The following is an 8,365-nucleotide window of genomic DNA, read 5'->3' as shown; positions in this document are numbered from 1 at the left end:
GTTCCAAGTTATTACAAGATTTTTTTGAAAGAGATTTAAGTGGATTTTGTGCTCAGTTGTGGCTGAAGAATATAAAATTTAGCACTGATTCAGCAAGTCAAATATTCATTATTTCACTTTTTACTCAGAGCTATAAGATTAAATCAGGAACCCACCATGTTCAAAAGCATCAAAGTTCACTATGTTAACTTCTGGATAATACTAAACTCTGAAAAATGAGAGACATTAATGTAAATTGCCTTTGATGTCAATGTAAGAAATATTAGAGTTGAAAAATGCTTATGTAACTGATTAATTACGTCTCAGTTGAACCTACATGTGGTCAAGGACTAAGACCTGAAGGAAGATACGTTATTCCTCTCTGTCTGTTGTTCCACTGAACAGCAGTGATTAAACAATGTGAACTGACTGAAATACCTGTATTACTTACTATCCACCTAAAAGAAGCCAAGCACATATTTTATAAAATATTATTTCAATTTTTAATTGTAACCTATTGCTCCTTTCAGGCAAAGAGCATAAAACACAGTGAGTAAACACACTAGAATATTCTGTAATGTTTTCAATGACTTATAAACACCAGCTGTTGCTGGGAAAGTTTCCTTTATTCTATATCAAGTGAGATAAAATACTTGTTAAAAAATGCAATTATAAATCCAGACTGTTCTATTTTTTCTGCTTTTTGTGGTAAGTGGAGCATCTCATATGATCAATAGACAAGAATATTGAGGGGATGATTTTACATTATAGCGTGGCAATAGGGCACAGTTGCTAATTGGCACTGTTGCTCTATGGGACTATCTGGTGATATCGATTTTAATAATTTGAATCTGTAATTATGTTTATCATTAATACGCAGTTTTTGAAATAGAAACATCACCAACATTAGTTGTAGCTCTCAAATTGAACAGATATATCCTTCACTGTCCTAAAAACCTCTCAACTTCTGAGCCTGTCAGTACACCACACAATCCAAAAAGTATTTGATAGATGACAAAGGTATGAGACAACTTTTGTTTATTGCATACACCAGGGATTCAGGGATTATGATGATTTCCAAGCATAAGATTTGTTCTTAAATAATGTTTCATCACAGAAAATTAAATAAATTCATTTTCCTGTGTATAAAAACAGGGAGGGCCATCAAAGAGACCTAAAGTTATTCACAGAAAAGGAAAGAGAGTAATTCCACTCTTTCCTTCTCCCCCAGAAATAATGTTCTTTCCATCCTTTGTCTATAGAATTCTCTCATGTCTTTCTAGCTTATAGCTCTCTGTTCCTCTCAGATTTCATTTACCTCCAAAAAGAGGTGGAACAGAGATTTGGGACCCAAAAAGCATGGTTCAAAATACTTCTTTCACAAGACAGGCTAACAGGATGAAGAGATAAGGACAGTTGATATGCAGCATAACAGGGGTTTTATGTTCATTTTGGAGACTTGTATTATTCATAAGACAAATTCAACAATTGCAGATGTTTACAGGTAATTGATGCATAAAAAGTGAAATTTCTATTCATTAAACAAGGAGAACTCTATGCAGCATAATGCAACACAAACTATTTCTAGGTAAATTGGTAGGCCTGTCAGGTACAGAAGCAACACTGCATTAATTAGTCCAGGCTGGGCTACAGTCATGCAGTTCTAGGACAGAAGTTAAACTTGTTTATTGTTAGTCTGGGAATTAATTCAGTTTTCACAATGTGTGGATACTGTGAAAGTAGCTCCTTAGATTATCATTGAAGGATGGTAAACCAATCATTTTAGTTAAGAACTGAAGATATACTATTTGACAAACTGGAAGTTAAAATTCAAATAAATCTGTTACTAGGCATAATTCCTTCTGAACTTCTTGTCACAAAGAAAAACTTCTGTATTTCTTAAATAATTCAGTGAATAATTTGCTGTCTATGATTGTAGATTGCATAATATTCAGATTACTGCTACAAATAAATTACATTAATTATGTTTGCCTAAGGTATTAGCTTTAACTTCTTAGAGTATTCTATGTTTGCCTAAGGTATTAGCTTTAACTTAGAGTATTGCTTTCCTTTTGGTATAGAGCAAAGAAGATTCTTTTATGAGAATAAGCATGCCAAATGCCTATCAATTCCTAGTTTGGCACTCTCTAAGAACAATCAGATAATCTCAAAAGTTGCACCATTGCTTTCTCAGAAGCACTAGAAAGACGATTCTATACCAAATGCTTATATTGCATCATCTACTGATTCTGATCATTTTACATAAGACTTCTGTTCAAAGTTTAGCCAGCCATCAAATGATCCCTTTTTGACCCAATCCATGGCCTTCTGTTGCTGCCTTTCTTTTCTTTTCGGACCATTAGGGTTTTACTCCTCCCTAGTGTAACCCGAAATTCAAATTAAATCCAAAGCCTCCAGATGTGAGATATTTCACTACCACAGCTCATTAGTTCTCAGCAGTTAAAAAGGAAATAATGAAATGGAATGGAATTTAGGCCCCTGCCCTGTCGTGTAGTCCAGTCCGGCTCTCTTTGGGCAACTAAGGTCCACATCTAAATAACCTCTGCTTTCCATTTTTACCTCCTCTTTATCACATCTCAGAATTCTCTCATGTTCTGGAGCTTTGGGTTTTCCTGTAGGCTTTTCCCAAGGGGTAGCTGATGAGTATTGCCAAGGCAGTTGGTACCCTTTCTGTTTCTGTCCATGTCAGACATACTTATTCATTCCCTTATAGGTGGACCTTATTCTAACTTTCTTTTGCTGCTACAGACACAGGTCTATATAACTCTCAGAATAGAACTATAAATTACCATTACTACACGTGGATTTCACAAAATGTAGTTGAAGAATTTGTTTAGGATAGCAGGCAGTAATTTTGCCACCTAAACTAGTGAATGAAATAGTCACAGCAAAACTGTGGGGAAGAAAAAGCACTTCTAAAAATTGGTTATTATGCTACGTTGTAGGTATAGATTTCATGAACACGGTAACATTCTTTGTATAAGCTGAGCTGTGCAACTGCATTTTACCAGGAGAGTAACAGAAAAGACGTTCTACTTCAATATTACTATGCTACATGCAATATGTAGCACATTCATTTTATGTACAAAATAGGACTATTTTTCATAGAGTATATTTTAATGAATGTTGGCATTTAAATATCACCGCCAAATCAGTGGGACTCTCTTATCTTGTAAGCTCATCACCAGCAAAGCAGACAGAACTGGTTTTGCCCTGTGAATATTAAGATTCCAAACAATATCTTCAGCCTTGTTTAGCATCCCTTTTATGACATGTTTATTTCTCCAAATCTATTTGCCCTAACCTCTTATGACAGGCTGGATTGCAGCCCTGTACTTGCAGAATGACCTCTACTGCTGCTGTGGGAATTGATTGGCAGGTTATCACATGCGAGTAACCTGGCACCAACATCCTGCTCAGGACTGAGCCCGACACAGCTGGCCATGGCCTGGTAGCTGAAAATTGTTCAAAAGTTGAATTGCTGGGCTGGGGAGAAATAATAATGATAGAGACAGTTACTACCAACTCTATGAAAGACTTATTCTGATCTGTTTATTAATATCATAAGGAGTGTTGTTATAGCTGTGGCAAAGGCAGTCTTTAAGACAATACAAGGTGATGACAAAACATTAATGGTGGTGAGTGAGTAATACAGTTTATAATAGTCTTTAAGATTTCTGACATCAAATATTTCTAGCTAGTGATACCATCAGGACACAATGCTTCTAACTACCCTTCATAAAGGAGAAAATTGCTTACATCATTTCACTGATGATATTAAACCTGATTTGTTTGTCAAATATGTGGAAGACCTTCAGCATTTGGCAGCTAATAGTAAGGATTAGCATTCTAGAATGGTTGCTGGAACAACTGAGAAAACAACAAAACCCCAACCTTTTGTAATTAGACATCTAAGTGAAAAAGCTTGCTTGGCAAAATCCAGTGCCCATATATTAATGTAAATAAGCATTACAGCAACTTTCTTTATTGCTGTTCTCATGAGATCCAACAACACAAATAACAAAGATGTGCCAACTGTTCTCTGCTGGGATAATCTGTTACAGCCAGAAAAATAATGCATGAAATGCCATTGTTCCCACAAAAGCTCTCCCATATATAAAAATGAAATGCATTTGTATTTTGCTGTTAAACCATAACACTCTTTTGTGCCACTATTAACTTTTTCAGTCTATGATTGATAGTGCGATTCCCTGGATTTAGTAGTGTGCCAAGCAGAACAGCAACAGAAGCATCACTAGGAGTATATCCTGTTGGAGAAGGAGGAAGGGAAAAAGTTTAGGTTTCACCTTTTTTGAGACACAAAGGTATTTTAAGTAACCCACATTGGCACCCTTCCAAATATTTCCCAAAATTATTACTAAATTGTATTTTTAATGATCTTATGAAAAAGAGAAAGAATACTAAAAAGTGTCCAAAAGCACATATAATTAGCTGATCTTGTCCCTACTCTGAAGTAAATGCTTACAGATAATCTCTGCTCTCAACTTTTGAAACCTTATTGCACTAGAAAAAGAAGGAACATGACTATGCAACTAGGAGATCTCTGTCTTTATGCCTCCTCCCTTCTTTTACCTCTCTAAGAAACTGATATCAGGGAAAGAGTATCCATGGATTTTTAAGAAATATCTGTGCTCAGATCAGAACATTAAAAGAAAAAGCTTGCTTTGTCTTTCTCTTTGCTAAATGTTAACAAATAGTTAATGACTTAGAACTACCAGTCCTACATTCTTAGGTGTACTTATTACACTTTTGTAATTAAGTGCATTAAGATGTAATTTATCATAAATGTATTTTTCATAAAGGTTTTTATAAAATCAACAAGTGAGGAGATCTATTTCACTTTCTTTGACGGAGTTTCACATGAGAAGCAATGTGTATTATTCTTAATACAAGGCACATTTAAAAAAAAAAAAACAACAGTAACTTAAAGTTGATTTAGAAACTGTGTTAGATTTCTGAAGCTTATCAACCGCAATTATCCACTGCATCTTTTACACGTCTTGGCACCTGTTTCGTACAGAAATTCTATATTGGTTTGGGAGTATTACACAATATCAGTCCTGAAGGTTAGTAAGCACTGTGTTAGATTTAATCAATGTGTTTGTTGAGGAAGGTTTTTATTTATTAGTGTACCTCATCTATAAATACTTTACTATACAGACAAAGAAATCTCCTACAAAGTGTTCTTTCATTTTGGAATTGGGGAGCTGGCTAAACAACATATTGCAGTTCATGTGATGCTCTAAAGCACACAAAATAACACTAGGAACTCAGTCTTCCAGGATTAATTTTTACTTCTTATGCTTTAGAGTAGCTAGATGACTATAAATCTATAGCTTGGTGACCTGGTTTGCAAAGCCAGGCTTTCTGCTCACTGCACACATGTATGCTAGGCAAGAAATGAGCTGACATCAGGCAGCAATCAGAAAAAAGTATTCTGGGAAAAGCATGGAAGTTCCACTATTCCACTTCCCTTTTTTTCAGGTATCTTAGCCATCATTTCCCCCATAGAGCTGAACGACTGAGAGAAGGAACAAGTTCTCTTAGCCTTTGCCTATTTATCTTGATACCAAAAAGAACCCAGATTATTGAAACTCTGTAACAATGGGTATTCGTTGCAAAATGGAGTTGTTAGTTTATCGTCAGAGACAGCTCAGAAAACAAGGAGCAGGACAGGGTTGGGCATGTGGTGAGAACAGAAGGGGCAGATGGGGCCAGGATCATCATTAAAAAAATTGGCAAAGATATTTAATTTTGTGTTTATTTGTTTTAAATACCTAAACCCAGAACTGTGTAGAAGTGAGCATCTGGGAGGAGACAGATGGGGTAGGGTGAAAGGTACAACTGCCAAAACCTTAGGAAAGAATAGAGTAACTTCTAGAGAGACTGCTTGAAAGAGGAATTCTGAAGAAAAGATGTGAGGAAAAATATAATGCAGCAAGTCATGTAGAAATATAGAGAGGAGAAACGGGAAGTTTAAGTTTTGCATTGCTGAAATGTGAGCTGTGTTGCTCCTGCCATTTAGACTGTGCAAAGCTCAGATTACAAACTGTCCTCTGGGTGAGGAGATCAAATATTACATCTCTGCTCACTGCTTAATTCAAAGTGGGCTCTTAAATGGTCAGGAGAGTGTCCTAAACTCTAGGCTAAATTCTCTTGTACAAACAGTATTTAAGCAAACCTTCCAAAATTGAGCTGTGTCAACGGCACAGACTGAGAGAATCCTATAAATTATACAATGTAGAGTGGTAGTTAGAAAACTCTTCTGAATGTAAGAGATTGACATCCAGGTAAAGGAATACAAAACCCAATATCCCATATCCTTTGATAATGTAAACAAAGAGCTGTTGATTGAAACATGGAATATGGCCATTCTGCAGACTGGCAAATCTAAGCATTGTTTATGAGGCTTCAGATGATTTCTTCTGTTTGTTTGTTTGGTTTTTTTAACCTGTATCTTTTGTTTTGGTTTTAAGTATCAATCCCCCTCTCCCCCCAAGTTTTAGAAAATAAAGTGATTCACTGGAGGGGAAAAAAAAAAAAAAGTAATAGTTTTCTGAATATGATCTGGCAGCAAAGAAAAAGTCTCTCAGAGAAGACATAAGGCTGTAATAGTTGCAGCCTTTATTTACCAGGGAATACAATGCTAACCAATAAACTGGGCTGGCTGAGTTTGAATGCTTGGGGTAAAGGTAACCAAAAGATATTTTTGTCACATCTTCCATAGTAGTTACTCTAATTCCCAGTAGAAGAGAACAGATCTTCTCTCCAGGACAGAACAACTCAAGCAACACAACAGCAAAAACCTGATATAAGCGAGCAGAGAGTTTGCATGGTACCATCTTTATGATACATAAACTTGCAAAGGAGGATGCCTTGGGATCATCTGAGCATATATGTAGTCATTCTTCTTTTACATACATAATCCTGCTCTGTGTAAAATTTTCAGCACCATGCTTGAAAGCAAGGAAGAGCCGTTAGGGTACTGCATTAGGGTTGCCTGGGTTTCAGTCACTGCAGTCATGGGAGCCCCAGGAATTGTGCAGTTGGGCTTTTGTTAAACTAAAAGCTAGTCAGTTCATGCATAGCATCATCTGCCTCTGGTTTCCATTCCCAAAAATGCTGGAATAACAGGAATTATGTACATCAGCCACAAGATTTTTTTTTAATGGTACATTTCAATAAACATATTTCTCTCTAAATACTTAGAGGAGAGGCGTAACTGTAGGCATCAGTAAGAATACAAAGGTAACATAGCCAAAAGAAACAACTTAGCCACTCCATGGTACAGCACATCTGTAGGTCAGTATTAAAAATTTATTAAGACACAAACCCCACTTTTTTTAGCAAGTATGTTTCATATTGAGCTATTTTACTAGCTGAAGAAAATTAAACTGAAAGCAACTCACAAATATAAGAAGTTAGAACAGGTTGAGATTCTTATATTTACAACATAGTATTTCAGCTTGTCTGCTCTCATATGATTTAAGAATGAAAAATAAAAACAACATGAAAACACTTAATTCTGAATAACTGATATCACACCTATCCACAGCATGACAACCCTATTCATAGTTGCATTTGATTTTTATGGAGGAATAGATTTTCCTGTTGTACTATAATTACTGAAGGTAAGTCAATTACCTACTATCTTTTTTTTAATATTGTCTGCTAGTCCATTATAATAGTTTACTATCTTATATTACCTCTTATTCTTCTTTTCCTATAATGTTATCATCTAGGTGATTTAAAGGTCAACGTTTAGTTAGCTAAAACAACTACTTAAAACTAGAGTTTATCAGAAAATCTTTTCTCTCCTGTTGGAATTCCATCTCAGCTGAGACAAATACAAATTCTGTTTTGATGACTTTTTGACTTAGAAATTTTTCATGGAAGAGAAATTGGAAAAAGTTTCAGTTCTGAAATATTATAAATGCATGTCTATTAAATCTAAGCATTTTAATGTTTTGTAAAACAAAATTGTGGGGGGTTTTCTGCCATGAAAGTAACATTTTCTAATGGTGTTAAAAATACTGCATCACATAACATTCTGTGCATTCTAAGAAGAGTTCATGTCAGGGTACATAAGATGTATGGAAGAAGTGGAATCATCAGTTCAACTCTTAGAAGAAATGTATTTACAACATGGCTTAATGTTGCTCAGTATTGACATGTGCTGGAGTTAAGCATTTCAGGATATTTCAACAGATCATTTTGCTTATGTGAAAAAACTGGCTGAATGAGCTGAAATTAATATTTCATTTTTATTTTCTCAATTGAAGATTTTAATAAAAATCAATGGTTTTCCAGGGAAAACATTAATGTATAGACATTCTATTTTTTC

This window comes from Aptenodytes forsteri, unplaced genomic scaffold (genome assembly GCF_000699145.1).
Source record: "Aptenodytes forsteri isolate BGI_AS27 unplaced genomic scaffold, ASM69914v1 Scaffold100, whole genome shotgun sequence".
NCBI classification, from domain to species: Eukaryota; Metazoa; Chordata; class Aves; order Sphenisciformes; family Spheniscidae; genus Aptenodytes; species Aptenodytes forsteri.
This window is presented reverse-complemented; position numbering follows the sequence as displayed.